Source organism: Cryptomeria japonica, chromosome 2, assembly GCF_030272615.1.
Source record: "Cryptomeria japonica chromosome 2, Sugi_1.0, whole genome shotgun sequence".
NCBI classification, from domain to species: domain Eukaryota; kingdom Viridiplantae; phylum Streptophyta; class Pinopsida; order Cupressales; family Cupressaceae; genus Cryptomeria; species Cryptomeria japonica.
Window position 1 is genome coordinate 78,975,616 of NC_081406.1, and position 17,385 is coordinate 78,993,000.

Below are 17,385 nucleotides of genomic sequence, written 5' to 3' on the forward strand. Positions count from 1 at the left end.
TATCATGGAGTCATATTGTTTTGTCGACCATGTCATGCTTATGCTTGTTTGAGGGTCCTTAGCTATCTCCTAGCATGGTGGGGTTATTCCATTTGATAATTACATGGTCAGGTGGTAGTACCACTTCCCATCAGATGTTTAGATTTGTGCCTTCATGTGAGGATTGGCTTCGCAGGTGTTTCTATGGTTCGTGACTCATGCTTCATCTCATGTTTTGGAGATTATTGTTATTTGTAGACCTATGTGGTCATTATATCATTGTATTATTGATCTTATGTAACCTTGTAATTGGATGAGATCTATCCTTTATGTCTATTGAGAAGCTATATATTGGAAGAGCAATGTAATCCTATGTTTGGATGTTTTTATCAGTTTCCTTGATGATGTTAGTAAATGCTTATTGAAGTGGAAATTATGTTGTATCCTTTCAATCTTTCTATGATGATTCTTTATTTGCTTTGGTTTCTTGTGATCATTGGGTTAATGATGCATATGTGGATTTATGATGTTGTGAAATTTATTCTTGAAGTTAATTCTTCATTGGTAACCCTTAAGGAATTCTGGTGTTAGTCTTCCGCTTGTGTTATCATGCATGTTGTGTAAATGCACTTATGATGTTTATACTTTAAAAAAAAAAATTGTTTCACCCTTGATTGTGGGTTTTCCTTCAGGGTTCCTGGTAGGGCATTACATTTGGTATCAGAGCCCATGTTTCAACATTGGGTACTCTGGGTTTGTAGTGAGCCCATTTTCCTTGACCTTTTTGTGTAGGTCTTGTTGTGTGACTTCGTTGTGTCTTTCTTTGCCTTTGATTTGAACCTTTTTCTCTTGTGCAATGTTAGGTCATGTCTAGGAAAGCCAAGGGAGGTGGCCGTGTTGGTGGCCGCACCAGAGGTAGAGGAGGAAGGGGTCGAGGTTTCGATTGCCATAGTCCTTCACCACAACCCACTCATGCGAGTGTGGATAGAGATCAATCAGTTTATCAGGAGGAACCACCTTTAGCAGAGAAGGTTCTCGAAAGGGAGGAGCTGCGTCAGATGTTTCATGAGGTGCTAGCTAGACTAGGCCCCAGACCTGAGATGGATCAGCCTATCCATGGCTAGGTAGAGGAGTCGCTTTAGGGGATTCCAGAGAGAGAGAGAGAGAGAGATCTCCTAGAAGGAGAGAGGTCCCAGTGGACCTGGATCCAGCTATCTTGGGGCACATGAGGGACTTGATGAGGTCCAATCCTCCCTTCTTTGATGGAAAAGGTACCGGTCTTGAGGCAGAGACCTGGCTCATCAGTTTGGACCGGTGTTTTGCTATGTACCCTTACAGTAGCAACACTAAGGTGAGATGCGTGATCATGCGACTCGAGAGCTTCACGTCTATCTGGTGGAGATTAGAGGAGGAGAGGATCGGTGTGAGCATTAACACTGCATCTTGGGAGATCTTTTTGGAGAGGTTCAGGGCATGATTCCTCTCACCCCAATAGGGGCAGTTGCAAGAAGATGAGTTCTATGCTATGCACCAGTTTGGGTTGTCAGTGGATCATTTTTAGCACAAGTTCTATGAGCTCAAACAGTATGTCAGGATCGACAATGATGAGGCTATGCTTGTGCAACACTTCTTGAGGGGTCTTAATGACCGCATTAGTGGAGGAGTGAGAGTTTTTGAGCCCGCTTCAATGGAGATAGCCATGGCGAAAGCCAGGTTGGTAGAGAAGAACCTTAGCCATGCTCATGGTGGCCAGTTTGGAGTTTAGATTGGGAGTGATCCTTTCAATGGATCTAGAGGTAGAGGGAATCAGTCTCAGACTGCTGCACCTTTTAGGGGTCCTCAGGCACCCACCAAGGGTGGACAGTAGCAGTAGCAACCGTCAAGACTGAAGCAAACTCAGGGCCAGCAGAGTGGCATCTCTCAGTCTCAGAAGAGTAGGAGATGGCCGAAGGGTAGGTAGACCTTTCCAGGGCAGTCTTCTCAAGGAGCATCTCAGGCCCCTAGTGGGGAGAGCTTTCAACAGTCTAGTGGGTCATCTAGTAGTAGAGGACCTAGCAGTGGAGCTTTATTCACTTGTGGTCAGTTTAGCCACAAGGTCTCTCAGTGTCCTCGACGTTCGCATTAGTCAGTTAGTCAGAGGCCAGCCGCATCAGAGCCGACAATGGGGGATGTAGGTAGATCCCATAGAGTATTTGCAGCAATGGATGACCGTCAGGCTAAGCATCAGAGTACTGTGATTGAGACCACAAGTGTGTTGTGTGGTACCCCTATCTCTGTACTTTTTTATTCTGGTGCTTCAGATTATTTTATTTCTTCATCCATTGTGGAGCGGTGCGGGCTTGTGTCTGCTAAGTAGGCAGATAGGTGGCAAGTAGAGTTGGCTACCGGTGTGCGAGTGTTTGTCGATGCCTTCGTTCCTAGTTGTGAGTTGGACCTAGGACCCTTTGTCACTTCAATGGACCTTCGAGTCATTCCTTTGGGGTCCTTCGAGTTGGACCTAGGACCCTAGAAGCTTGGGTTAAAAGATATTTTGGGCATCCATTCTGGGCATTCACGACAAAAGAAGAAGAGGATTTTTGGAGAGAAAATTCTGGAAAAAATTCCTAAAGGAGCTGGAAATTTGACCTGGTTGCAAGATTGGAGTTTCTTCATCCCTTTTTCTTGATAATTGCTTCAAGGTTGGAGGTTCCCTTCTTGTTTTGAATTTGTTTTTGAAATTTTTCAGTTTGCTTCCTATGTATGGAAATTTATGTATTTTGTTTGTAGATTCTTTTTGGAATGTTGAAATGGAAGAAAGATTGCCTGATATAGTTGGTTGTGTGATGCTATAAGCATATGGTTGCATTCAGGAAAGGAATTTCTTCATTTCTTCTTTGTTGTGTGTTATTTGTTCATAGCAAACAATTTCTTGATTTACCTCTTCTTGGAAAGAAAGAATTTTAGATTGGGCTTGTTGGGTGCATCCTTGTTTCTATTCTGTCATGATTTGGCTAGCTATTCTTTCCAGTGTGTCTATTTCACCATTTACCTTGCTGGTAAACTCTTCCTTGGAATTTTGGAAATTGGCACTGTATGTGTGTGTGGTGCAGGAGCACCCAGGAAGACAAGGTGGAGCAGGGTCATTGATAGGCCCTATGGAGGATTTGATGAAAAATGAAGACAAAAAAGACCTATAAGGTCTTTAAATGATGTAACATGGTCATGTGAGCCATAAAATGTAGTGAAATGCAATGTAATGGTCAAAAAGTGTAAAATTGCCATTTTGAGCAATTAGGCCTAGAAAAGGCTAAAATTGGGTTTTTGGGATAGAAGTGTGTTTAGATGGATAAAATATGTTTATAAGGTCATCTAATGACCATTTTAATGTTTTAGAAGTTTTATATATAGTTTTGGCAAGTTGACATACATAGTTGTCAAACTTGACAACTTTGGAGCAACTTTTTGTTGTCAAAAAGTTGTCAAGAATGCAAAAAGTTGTCATAAGTTAGTTATAAGTTGGTTTTAGGTTGGATTTAGACCTAGAAGGCCTTGAGGGTTATAAATGGATGATATTGAATCATTTGTGGTGGTTGGTAAAGGTTTTTTGATAGGGTTTGGAGTTTTGAAGCAATAAAAATATGATTTTCATGTGTATTTTCTAGGTTTCCACATAGAACAGTCTGATTTTCCATTGTTTTGAGTGCTTTTATGAATTAGTTTTCATTCCTTCATGGTTGGAGATGTTTCTATAATTAAATAAGTTTATTTTGGCTTTGGTTTGAAGTGATTTGGTTTTGTTTTGGTGAAGATGTCTAATTTCTTGTGAAAACAGTCATATCCTTGCCATAGGGTTAATAGTGAGCATGAAAATGTTGTATATTTTATTTCCAGATTGATCTAACCCCAAAAATGGGTATGATGGTGTATTATATTGTATATTTACATAAGATTTTATTTCAGGAGGCCATACACAAGATGGCATGTGCATTGTGGGAGTAAAGGTCTGAAATTTTAGGGGCAGACTGTTGCAGAAAATACAGTCCTAATACGGGAGCCATATCTCACATTTCCACCGTTGGATTTTTCTGATTTTTGGATATGTTTTGTATAACCAAGTTACAAAGACTTTCACCAGAGAGATCGAATAAAATTGTTCATTTGCAAAAGTTATGAGTGACTGTGTAAGGGTCTATCAATATGGCAGCAAGGTGGTAGTTTTGCAATGATTTTTCTTTGTCAATACATTGAGGCAGATTGTAAAGTCTCAAAGGGTCTTGTATTGTTAAGTTTGAGTTTGGTCCATTTGTCTCCCTATCAGTGTGCCCATGAAAAAATTCTGGAAATGGAATATTCAAAGTGGTAAGTCTTACACGTTCAAAGTGGTAAGTGTTACCTGTTCGAAGTGGTAAGTGTTAACGGTTGGAAATGGTAAGTGTTACTGGCTGGAAGTGGTAAGTGTTACCAGTTGGAAGTGGTAAGTGTTACTGATTCAAAGTGGTAAGTGTTACCGGTTCAAAGTGGTAAGTGTTACCGGTTCGAAGTGGTAAGTGTTACCGGTTCGAAGTGGTAAGTGTTACCGGTTTGAAGTGGTAAGTGTCATCGGTTTGAAGTGGTAAGTGTTACTGGTTGGTAGTGGTAGTGTTACCGGTTGGTAGTGGTAGTATTACCAATGGTAGCAGCACTATCGGTAAGTGGTTTGTGTTGCCCTGGCAGCAGCACAACCATGGGTTGGTTTGACCCCCGCTTGGTTTTGAACCTTCACAGGTCTCCAAACTGGTTTGTGTTAAGAACTTAAATTTTATAAATGAAATGTTTAAAGTGGTATTGCATGATGTAATGTGATTTTCATGTGATTTTTATTTATTTGATTAATAAATTTATCAATAAAAATTAAGGCATGAATTAGAGATTCAAATGGGTAGATTTGGAAATTGATTAGATGTGACTGCTGGAAAGGAGTGTTTTATTTAATTTTCAATCAATGATGTTGCAAGTGTTTATGATGCGGATATTTTCAAAGATTGTCTGAGTACAAGTTTGATGTATTTAGCTATCCTTGCAAGTGTTTATTGTGATATTTTGGTTTGTGGTTCAATCATCCTATGGTGGTGTAATTGGTACCTTTGACCAAGTGATATATGTTGGCTCTGTTGTCTTAACCATGTAGTGTTGTTACCTTAGGGTTAGTCAAGAGTCAGTATGTCCTTGTTTGACCACTTGTTTCTGGTAGTGGTGTTATGGCTGTCTGCTTCGCCATAGGGTCCTCGGGGAGTGACCATGCTTATGTAGTGTCCTTTGAGAGAGTGGCTTTCGTTTGGGGGTTGCACCCAAAGTGGTAGGCATTACGACCCAGCGAAAGTCAGATAATAACTAGTAATCTAATGAATTGATTAGGTGGGTAGTATCATAACATTAATAAAGATAATTGTACCTCGTGCATAGGTGAGTGCTTATACAAGGCTCATAATGTTGCGAGAAGGCCTAGAATGGCAAACCAACCATCTTGTCTTCATGAAAGGTTGGTAGGGTCCGCATAAGTCTTAGTTGGAACCAAAGGTCAGGAGAGGTTACCAAGACAGTGAGCCAGGACGTATGGAGGTTGTACCATGGTATCCATCTTAAGCTATGGGATGACACTCTCTCATTTGGTTCACTTGTGTTTTGTGATGTCAGTTCACTTGTGGTTGTGGAGTAGAGTCACCTGGATTCTTGTGGAATCTTATTGTGTTGTCATGGAGTCATATTGTTTTGTCGACCATGTCATGCTTATGCTTGTTTGAGGGTCCTCAGCTATCTCCTAGTATGGTGGGGTGATTCCATTTGGAAATTACATGGTTAGGTGGTAGTGCCACTTCCCATTGGATGTTTGGATTTGTGCCTTGATGTGAGGATTGGCTTCGCAGGTGTTTATGAGGTTTGTGACTCATGCTTCATCTCATGTTTTGGAGATTTTTGGTATTTGTAGACCTATGTGGTCATTGTATCATTGTAATATTGATCTTATGTAACCTTGTAATTGGATGAGATCTATCCTTTATGTTTATTGAGAAGCTATGTATTGGAAGAGAAATGTAATCCTATGTTTGGATGTTTTTATCAATTTCCTCGATGATGTTAGTAAATGCTTATTGAAGTGGAAATTATGGTGTATCCTTTCAATATTTCTATGATGAATCTTTATTTGCTTTGGCTTCTTGTGATCATTGGGTTAATGATGCATATGTGGATTTAGGATGTTGTGAAATTTATTCCTGAAGTTAATTCTTCATTGGTAACCCTTAAGGAATTCTGGTGTTAGTCTTCTTCTTGTGTTATCGTGCATGTTGTGTAAATGCACTTATGTTGTTTATACTTAAAAAATAATAATTGTTTCACCCTTGATTGTGGGTTTTCCTTCGGGGTTCCTAGCAGGGCATTATATTGAGTTTGTAAGTTGGCATGTTGGTTGGTACTATGTTTGGAGAGAAAGGGGGTTTGGGCAGACCCTATTGATTCTCTAGAAGACTTCGGAGGCATTGGGAAGTGGAAAAGGACCCTTAACATATGATTGTCCTAAACTTTTTTGACTATCCTAAAGTGTGTTAAGGTTGTCATAGAAAACAGTGAACCAAAGTGAAGTGTTGTGTGATCCCTTGGGAGGTTGGGTGGGTAAATAAAGTCCCTTGTTTCATGTTTTGGAAGTCAATAATAGTCTTTAAGGGTTTTTGTATGTTTTTGGGAAGAAACCATTGTTGTTGTGAGTTGGTATTAGATGAAGAGAAGGAGACTTATTCGAGGGCAGTCCTAATTGAGTAACCAATTGAAGTTGGTGAGTGTTTGAGTGTTGTGAGACATGTTTATGAGTTCAAGAAGGTTGAATATGCATGGATAATGTGTGTGTATGGTTGGATAAGAGATTGATAATCTTGATTGAGTCTTGGATATTGGATCCTTGTGAGTAGTTTGTGAGGTTATTGAAGGATTTCACCTATTGGATAGGTGAGTTGGGAGAAAGATCTCCCTAATGCAGTTAAGTGTCAGGATGCTCTACATCACTTTAGAACCCTTAAGAAGCAAAGATGTAAATCTTAAGCATAATGATCCAAGATGAAATGAACATGATATGTTAATGGTATCAAGTCAAATGACTCATTTTTTGGAGCCAAAGATCCTCTTACAAAAGATTGCGGAGTGTGTGGGTGATTTCTACTATGACATAAGTGTTAAAATCTCCTAAAACATATCAATCAATTATTTCAAAGTTCATGGGATAGATGGAAATAGTATATATGCTATACTTATTCATTGTTTACCTCATTCAAAGAAATCAAGAGCAAGTGAAGTATTAAGGGGCGAAGAAACTTGAAAGTTTATCTACATGCAAACCCTATTCGTCAATCTTTTGGGTACTTTTCAATTTTTCTACAACCCTAAACTCAAAAGTAAATTATGGCTACTCCTAGGGTTATATATATTGTTGATGAGCCACATCTTGTCCTTAAGAAATGAGAGCACAAACCTATTTTAAACAATACAATTGGGGCACTTCCCCATATATTAGGGAATGTGATTCATATTGAAGATGTTTGAGCCTACATTCATACCCCTTTGGAAGAATATGATCACATGAAATTGGCAAGATTTTAGGAAAAAAAAATTGGCAAATAAGGAGTTTGTGTTGAAACTAGAGTATGCTTGTTTAGAAGAAAAGAAGTTGGATTTTTGGAACTACTTTCCTATGTTCTATTAAAAAGAGATGGTCAAGATTGTGTTGAGCGAGATATGAACCATACATTTGGCTCGATTGACACTACGAGATAACAAAAGAGGCTATTATGGCTGCAACAAGGTTATGTTCCACCGAAGAAGTCTCTATACTAAAATTTGTGAATAATTATGTGTTTATTAGGTTAACTAGAGCTACCTTTGACAAGAGGGCACTAAGAATTGATGACATTGTTGATTAAAGTGTCGGGTGTGCCTCCATGGGTGTCGCCTATAAAATCTATTTTATCAACTGTGAAGTATATACTTATTTCACTTCCATTTACACTACTTATCAAATGTTTAAGGAAGGAAAAGATATTGATCTATGTGAGATACTCAACAACAATTAATGGAGAATATGTTGTAAACTAAAGAAACCAAATATCCCTTTTGGTATGGGTCTTTAATCATCTGTCAGATGCTTTATTTTATAAGAGAATTGTTAGATAAGAGAAATGTGGTCTGGAAAACAAATGTGTATGTTTCTTCACAAATTAGGGATCAGGTGTATAGTTTTCCAAATGGGAAACCTAGAGACACTGCCTTTTGGAGTTATTTTAAAAAAATTCAAGGCGGCATGCAAACAAGATAAAGGATACCAATATAAATTGTAGAGAGGTATAAGGAAATAATTAATTTTTTGGTGGACAAAGAAAAATGCTATATGGAGGTCATTATATAGTTTAAAACCTCCTAGATTCCCAAACTACCATATGAATTGTCTGGAGATGAATGGATAGCTCATAATGAACTGTTACTCAACAAACCCATAGATCATAATGAAGAGAGATTTGGGACATATGAAAAAATATTGAATAGTCAAAAGACTGAGAAGATAAAAGAGAAAGAACTCAGTTAGGGCTTCGGTGAGGCTTTTAAGTCAGTTATTGAGACACCACTTTCACTACCTGCACCATGGATAAGTGGAAGGTCTACTTGTCCCACTCATTTGAATACAACACAAATACCTCCTAGCAAAAAAAGGCATGTTGTTGTTATACCAAAGAAACCTAAGGCTCCTATAGAGAAGAAGAAATAGAGGAAGAAACAACATGAAAATAAAGATAAGCCTTAACCAATGGATTATTATCTGGTGAGGAAAAAGAGGAGATAGAAAAATAAGCCTTCATATTCAAGAGAAGAGAAAATAAAAATAAGGAGACTATACATGAACATGTGCCTCTAAAGTTGGCCGCTACATTCAATGCAATGGTTGAACATGGTACACTAGATAAAATAGTTGAATTATATGATATTGTACTTCTGGTTAATAAGGAAACAATTGAGAATGGCATAGTAATGTATTTAACCACCTTCAACATGCCCTTGAATGAAATTCTTGACAAACTTCTTGCCAGTGTTGTAGAGGTTCTTGGCATTGAGAAACAAAAAGTTGTTCTGAGAGAAGCAAAAATGAGGGAACATGCACTAAAAAAAGTTGGAGCATCTCTTATCCATGAGGAAAGGCTACAAATATCACAAGTGAAAGGTAAATAGTTTCAAGCCAAACAAAGGGTATCATCCCTTATGGGAAAGGACATAGATGATATTAAGAGAATTGAGAAAGAATATAAAGAAAAGACAACACAAATCCTTAAATATATGCAGAAGGTAAAACTTATAGTTGAAGATGTTGCGAGCCTCTATTCCCATGACATTGATATTTCAAAATTAGATGGTCCTCTAAGTTATATTGGTGAAATAAGTGTTGAACAAACCAAAGGGACTCCTCCTCGGGAGAAGTTTGGTGTTGATTTACAAAGAATAGAGAAAAGGGTTGAGGAGTGTGTCCCTCTGGATGATATTAAACAAAGTGTAGAACAAATTGCTCTAGAGAGCACTATTAATTCTAAAGAGATTGTAGGAGATAAAGGAGAAGTTAAAAATGAAAAGAAAAAAGTAAATACTAATGATGTTGCTAGAAAAAATAAAAAAGGATAATGTGGCAAGTGTGGAAAAGGGAAATGAGGAAAATACTAGTTAAGGATCTTATAATTCTTTCAAAGACCTGCTAGTCTATAAATGTAGTTTCAGACAGTAGTAACTCCACAGTTACAAAATATTCCCACTCAAGAGGGACATTTAATCTGTCAAGCATTTCCCCTCTTCACATATTTTAGTTAGGAGACTTGTTGTAGGCATTAGCCAAGAAGGAGTTCATGAGAAGGAATTTGGTCTCATTGATGATGCAGTAAAGGTCATACATGAGGGCTTATCAAAGGTAAATATTGGTCCATCATTAGATCTGAAATAGAAACTAAAGTTGCTTATGGATTATTTCAGAGATCATACATCAAATACAAAAAACAAAGGAGTAGATGAAGCCTTGAGAAAGTATAATGATAAGAGGAAATTTGAAATGTTTGATAAATGTACAAATGCACATACCCTATTACAAAAGAGTATAGAATAATTTAAGAGCAATATTGATAATGTTACAGTGTTATACTAGCTTTGTCTAAGGTGGCCAGATCACACAAAAAGTATAAAAGGATAGATTGACTCAATTGAGACAAATTTTTCAATTAGTTGAGACATGATTTGGAAAAAGATAGAGATGACTCTATAAGAGAACAAATAGATCAACTACATGTGCAACTATCTCTACTATGAGAACAAAGGGACTTAATTAAAAGGCAATTTTGTATGCTAAGGGAAGTTATAGAACTAAGGCTGGGTTCTTTGGCCAGCATTTTGGAAGATGCACAACTAACAGAATAAAAGATGAAGACTTTATATAGTGTTGATGAGGATCTACACTTGCAATTTGTGCTTTCTCTTCAATAGTTCATCATATATATATATATATATATATATATATATATATATATATATATATATATATATATATATATATATATATATATATATATATATATATATATGTATGTATGTACATACATACATATATATATATATATATATATATATATATATATATATATATATATATATATATATATATATATATATATATATATATATATATATATATATATATATATATATGTATGTATGTACATACATACATATATATATGTATGTACATATATATATGTACATGTACATGTATATATATATATATATATGTATATGTATATATATATATATATGTATATGTATATATATATATAGTAAATTATCCTATAGGTCCATATAGGGAGTAGTGAGCATGTGTTGTGGAAGTTGTGCTTCATTTCTATTTTTTCTAATCTGAATTAAAAGTTCTAAAGGTTAATGAATTGTTAAAATTTGATGTAGGTTGATTTTCCCCACTTATAAGCACCCGAGTGTGTTCAACACCATATACCTAATGACTATACTACATTACCTGAGCTTAAGTTAAAATTTAAGAGTATTTTACCTTCAAAGAAGGCTTAAGTATGATAGGTCTTGGTTTTGGAGTGGTGGATGTGTAGTTTTTTTGCAGTTAGTATCAGTTTTAATGAGGGATCTCCATCTAAGGGGAATAATTTTGAGTTATTGCACTTTGATAGGGGGAGTATGTATAGTCTTTTTTGTCAAGCAGATATTTTTGCCCTCTGTCCTTGATGTTAAAGGGAGGGGAGTGTATAGATTGTACATATGGAAGGGATATTGGTGAAAGGGGGAGAGTTTGTAAATACAAGCATGGTGTTACCATCAATGACAAGAGGAAGATTGTTGGCAATATGTGTTGTCACTGATGTCAACCTGGTGTTTGATAGTATATGTAGACACCTAAAATTGTCCAGTCTAATTAAATAAATATTTTATTTATTTAATTATCTAAGCTTAATTCTTCTATTAATTAAATAAATCCTTATTTATTTAATTAATTCATTTATCCTCTTCTAGCCTTATTTCTCATTTAAATAAATACATTTATTTATTTAAATTATCCTTTTCCTAAATTAAATAAATATTCTTATTTATTTAATTATCCTACTTCTTCTATTAATTAAATAAATCTTTATTTATTTAATTAATTCATTAACCTTTTCTACCTATGACACATGTCATTCATCTCTTAATTCATACACTACCTACTCCTTTCATTATTTTATTATTTCTTTTACCTACCCTCTAATCATAGCCGACCTCCTTTTACACCTCTCAATCTTATCCCTCCATTTCTTATAGTGTCTTCTATATAAGGAGATACTTCCTTCATTATCAAACCCTAATAAATCATTCTAATCATTCATTATAATCAATCATCTTGAGGACTTGACTACCCTACGATCCTACTTGCAACCACATTCCGTTCTTTGTTGAGCTCTTGTGCACATAAAATCTGAGAGCAAATATATCAAGCAAGATCAATGGAGATAGGAAGAATGGAGATCAAAACCCTATTGAACATGTGATGGTATAATCTTTGTGATTTCATTTGATTTGCATTGTCTTAGGTAATCTTCATATGTTATGGTGGATCTTTGTTGTTGTTAGGCTAGAGTTTTGTGGTTGGATTCATTTAGCCTTTCAATATTGTTATTATTATTATCCATTTTCACCATACACATTTTGGCACGCCCCGTGGGGCATGGATTTTTCTTAGATCTATGTTTTTTGCAGATTTTTCTAACCCTATATTGCTATTTTGTAAAACAATTTGGAGAATAACCTTGTGCAGCTAGGGTTTTGGATACAAAATCAAGATCTTGGAGAGATTCGATCATATCTCACAAACGGATAGGAAATTTTGCACCAAAATTTTTTTTCAGGTTGAAGAAAGTATCAGGAGCTCTCAATCCAAAATTCAGAATTTTTGGAGCACATTTTCATTTTCTATGAATTTTTTATGATTTTTCATAAAAAATTAATTTTGAGAGCAAATGAGAGAATTTTTTGGATTATCTTACATTTTTGGAAGTCTCTCATAATTATACATAGGATCTATTCTTTTTTATTTTAATTTTGATGCAAAATATTTCCCTAAAAATTGGATCTTTAAAAATTAGGGTTTTTTTTTAATTTTGATCAGATCTCACAAACGGCTTTGAATTTTGACATAAAATTTTTTGTGCAAGTCAGGAAAAGTATCAAAAATATTCACTAAAAATTTCAGATTTTTTGGATTGATTTTTCATTTTATATGAATTTGTTATTATTTTTCATAAAAAATTAATTTTGAGAGAAAATTAGCGAATTTTTTAGATTTTCTTACATTTTTGGAAATATCTCAGAATTATACATAGGATTTGTTCTTTTTTATTTTAAATTTGATGCAAAATTATTCTTCAAAAATCAGATCTTTGAAAATTAGGGTTTTGAATTATTTTACTCATATCTCACAAACTGCTTGGATTTGTTACAGAAAATATTTTGTGCAGGTTTGGAAGACCATCGGGACTCTCTAGTAAAAATTTGAGGTTTTTTGGATCGATTTTTCATTTTATATGAATTTTTTATGATTTTTCATAAAAAATTAATTTTGGGGGCAAATTAGCAAATTTTTTGGATTTTCTTACATTTCTAGAAATCTCTTGAAATTTTACACGTGGTATTTTTTTATGATGAATCAGGTCTTTGAATTGGTCAACAAAACGCATTGTTGAAGGCCCCTATTTCACAAAGTCTTTTGGATCTAAAATTTACCTAACTTGTGTGCTTGCAGGAAGGGGTGATTATTTCAAACAATCCAAACTACTAATAAATCTTTGTTGCAGGTCCTTGGCATGGGTTTTTGGATTTTTATTGTGTGCCTTGTTTTCATAGACTAGCAAACACTTCAATTAGTGCACTAAAATTGAATCATTGTCTTTTGTGTCTTGAGCAATAGGCTCTTTTTGTTTAATCTTTAGAGGGTCTGTCTTCCCGTGTGGTCATTAGGACTACTAGTGAGAAAAGAATGACCCAAGTGGTAGCGAGGAAAACCCACCTCTTCCGAACCACTATAAACAACTGTATTCATGGTGAAAACTATGGATACTGTGTGCTGATTAGTTCATACCAACACTATGTCTCCCCATAAACTCGTTTGATCAAATTTATTTGATCAGTTGTAGGGCGTAACCCCTACTGGCTGGGAGCCTTCTGTATTTACAGAGCTAAAAGTGCCACATGTATGGCCACACGAGCGGATGCCCTTACTAGCACCTTTTTGTTTTAGAAGCCCAAATCCTTCTAGTTGTTGGGGCAGGAGGTCGGACCTCTGGTAGCGGCCCACACACATACGGTTCTTAGTAGAGATACAAAGTTCGCCACGGGGAGTTTTCGTGGGGACTAATGCTTGGCTGACCCGAGAAGTGAGTACCAAGGGTGGAGCCAGTGAGGTCAAGCATCTAAGTATCCGCTTTGAATAGCGTAGCCTCAGGGGTAAAACCTCATGTGGGATCAACAACTATTGTCTTGGCCAGCCATAAGAATTGTGCTTGACTTATTTTAAAAATTCAAAACATTCAAGACCAAACAGCAAAACATTGTGTCTTTTGTGTCTTCAAGTGTATGCAAAACAATTTTACATCAAACAACACACTTTTCTTGGAGTCATTTTGAGTCTAAACACTTGCAAACATTGAGTCCTCATCAACATTGTGTCCTCTTGTCACGAAAAATAGTCAAACATTCAGATTTGGTCACAACCAACAACTTCACAAATTGAAAAAATTTTACAGTCCAGCAAACAAGAGCAATCAGTTTCGGAATTCTTGAGCTTCCTAAGTTGTTTCTCCAGGTTTTCATCTAGCATTCAACTTGTCTTTGGGTCTCACAAAGTCCATCATTGCTTTACATCTTGCATTAAATTTACATTTGTCTAAACTTGAGTCAAAAGGTCACTTGCTTGTCCTCACTATACTTTGTCAACACACTACATACAACAACACTTTGCTAAGTGGTCCCTCATCAAGGTTTCTTACCTTTGGGTCTCATTTGGTCTTACTTAGAGTCAAGGTCAACTTACCTCATCAAGAGAAACTATCCTCTCTTTCATCATTTCACTTTGCACACACTCACAACCTATTCGTTCATAACAAACTTACCCATTCCCATCATGGCTTGTCAATTGATCTACCCAAGATTGGTTAGCCATTCATAATAAACATTCCTTTTCATCCCTTTCCATCCATAATAAATCAAATCCTATCTGTGGCTAAGGCAAATCCTACGTCTAGTAATGGGTGTGGAACTAAGAACATCACATGTTTCGAGGAGTACAGTTTCTTCCAGCTTTCTTCAGTCTATTCGCGCACAATCCGCAATAAAGCAACATTTGCATCACAGATCTGCAATAAAGTTTCATCTTCTCCGCAATAAAGTATCAGTTTCATGGATTCAGTCAGTTTTAGATGAGACACAGCAGCAACAATGGGCTTCAACAAATCAAATTTTTAAATAGACTCAGACAACATTATGGTTCAGTGCTATCTATCCTTTCCGTGAAAGTAAACATTGTGACCACAATCAAATAAGACTTATACAGGTGACAAGAGACACAAATTTGAGGACTACAGTGGGTGTTGGTGTCGAGTCTTGGTTTTCTTTTGATTTTTATCTTTCTGGTGACATGTCTTTTAGCTTTTCCAGGATGTCTTTGACTAGAGATTCTATCTCCAGGATGTCTTTGACTAGAAAGGCGAGGATGGGGTATCGTCACCTATTTGTATTTGTTGTCTGTGGATTGTCTCTTAGTAATTCTATAACTTGTCCAAGGATATGAGGACACTGTGAGTCTAGTGTGAACTGGGGCATTCCTTGTTTGTGACTGTCTTATCTCCATGCAAACAGGTACAATGACTTTCTGGGTCGAACATATGCCTCGATTGTCATAACCTACTTGCCATAATAAAGCTCAATGATGATAACGCACAAGAAGCTCTTTCACTTTCATATCTTCTGTCTTTCATCCCCCCTTTCTTGATTGAATTCCATCATCCTTCTCGAGTCCACATAGCCTGCTATCACATGACTGAGTATAATGACACACCAAAAACATTTGCATTTCATGTAGTTGCACTTGCATTACCACATATAAGCATTTCATACATACATATAGATATCACAACTGCATCACATCCTGCAGACAACACCTGTTAGCACAATTTACATTTGCATTATCATATTCATCTGCATTACATACATTCACATTTGCATCATGCATACACATATAAAAACATAAAAAAAAAATAATATATTGCATTCCATCATATACATATTTGCAGCCATATCATAAGCATCACATAGAAACATACATCACATAGGTACGCATGCATATAGCTGCCGCAAAGATGAATCATCTCATATATATATATAAAATGTCATGATACAATGATGTCAAAATCACATGGCTACAATCACCCGCAAGTGTCTACATCATCATACAAAATGGTACAAAATTGATACAAAGGAACCCACTGATAACTCCTGCCAACACTGTTGGTAGTGCTAATCCTATCCATGTCATGGTATCCCATGCCACGTGTCCCACCCTCATCTCCAGTCTTGGATCCTAGAACACTCGTCTAAGGGCATCCATGTCTCCATCTCGATCGTACGGAATCAGCTCCCTGTCAATCGATATCTGCATAATCTTATATACATCCTCCAGGGTGACTGTCATCTCACCCATCGGCAGATGAAATGTGCACGTCTCAAAGTGCCATCTCTCAGCCAGCGCAGTCAGCAAACCCATGTTTGCCCGAAACTCAGGCACATACAGCACATGTCTCAAACCCATCTCCTCGATGGCAGCTCTGTCCTCGAGCGACAACTCAGGTCGCAACCTCTGCGTCGACAAGAATCTCTCCCGTGACTCTAGCATCGACAAATACTCCTGTAGTCAAACAACTCAATCATGTCAATTATAGTGGCATTCACTGTTTATCACAAAATGCTACTCGCTATCTAAATGCATATGGCTATCTACCCTAGTGACACTCACTGTTCATCACAAAGTGTTGCTATTTATCCTAGTGGTACTCACTGTTCATCACAAAGTACTACATGTGTGACACTCCCTGTTCATCACAAAGTGTTACTCACATTTGCACTCCCTGTTCATCACAAAGTGTTGCTCATATTTCAGTACTCCCTGTTTATCACAAAGTATTGTATCTTGGTACTCACTGTTCATCACAAAGTGCCTTGATCTATCCTAGTCTTCCTAGAGGATCTGCTTGAGTGTATCCCCTCAGCAGCTTATCCAATTGACAGCATATGTTCATCACAGAACTGCCAATTTGACCTAGAAGATGCAAATTCATACTTTTCAAACGCAAATGCGCTTACATGACATAAACGCGCTCAAAGACTGCATAGACGCGCCTGGCACCAACGCAGACGCGCCTGGAACCAACGCAGACGCGCCTGGACATTTTTTGACACTTTTTGGACCCTAGTCTAAGCGCATTTATTACCCTATTTGACATGCATTAATGACAAAATTAAATGCGTCAAAGTACAAAGAGGTTTGGTGGTACTTACCGACTCTTCTACCTCTGCTGGCCTCTGAAATCGGCAAACGCAGTCGAATCTATGAACAAAAGCCATCGCTGCTGATTGCTGCTACTCTTTTCTCTCTCTGCACTCTAATCTCGTGGATGTGTAGATGACAATGAGGATGTATTTTCCCCCGTGGTCTATCTTATAGATTACCCTAGCCCTAGCCCTCGCCTCCCGAGTCAGTCTTCATTATCCCGTGACTCTGTCACTTTATCCGGTTAGTCCATTCTATCTTGTCTTTCTTATCGAGAGATTGTC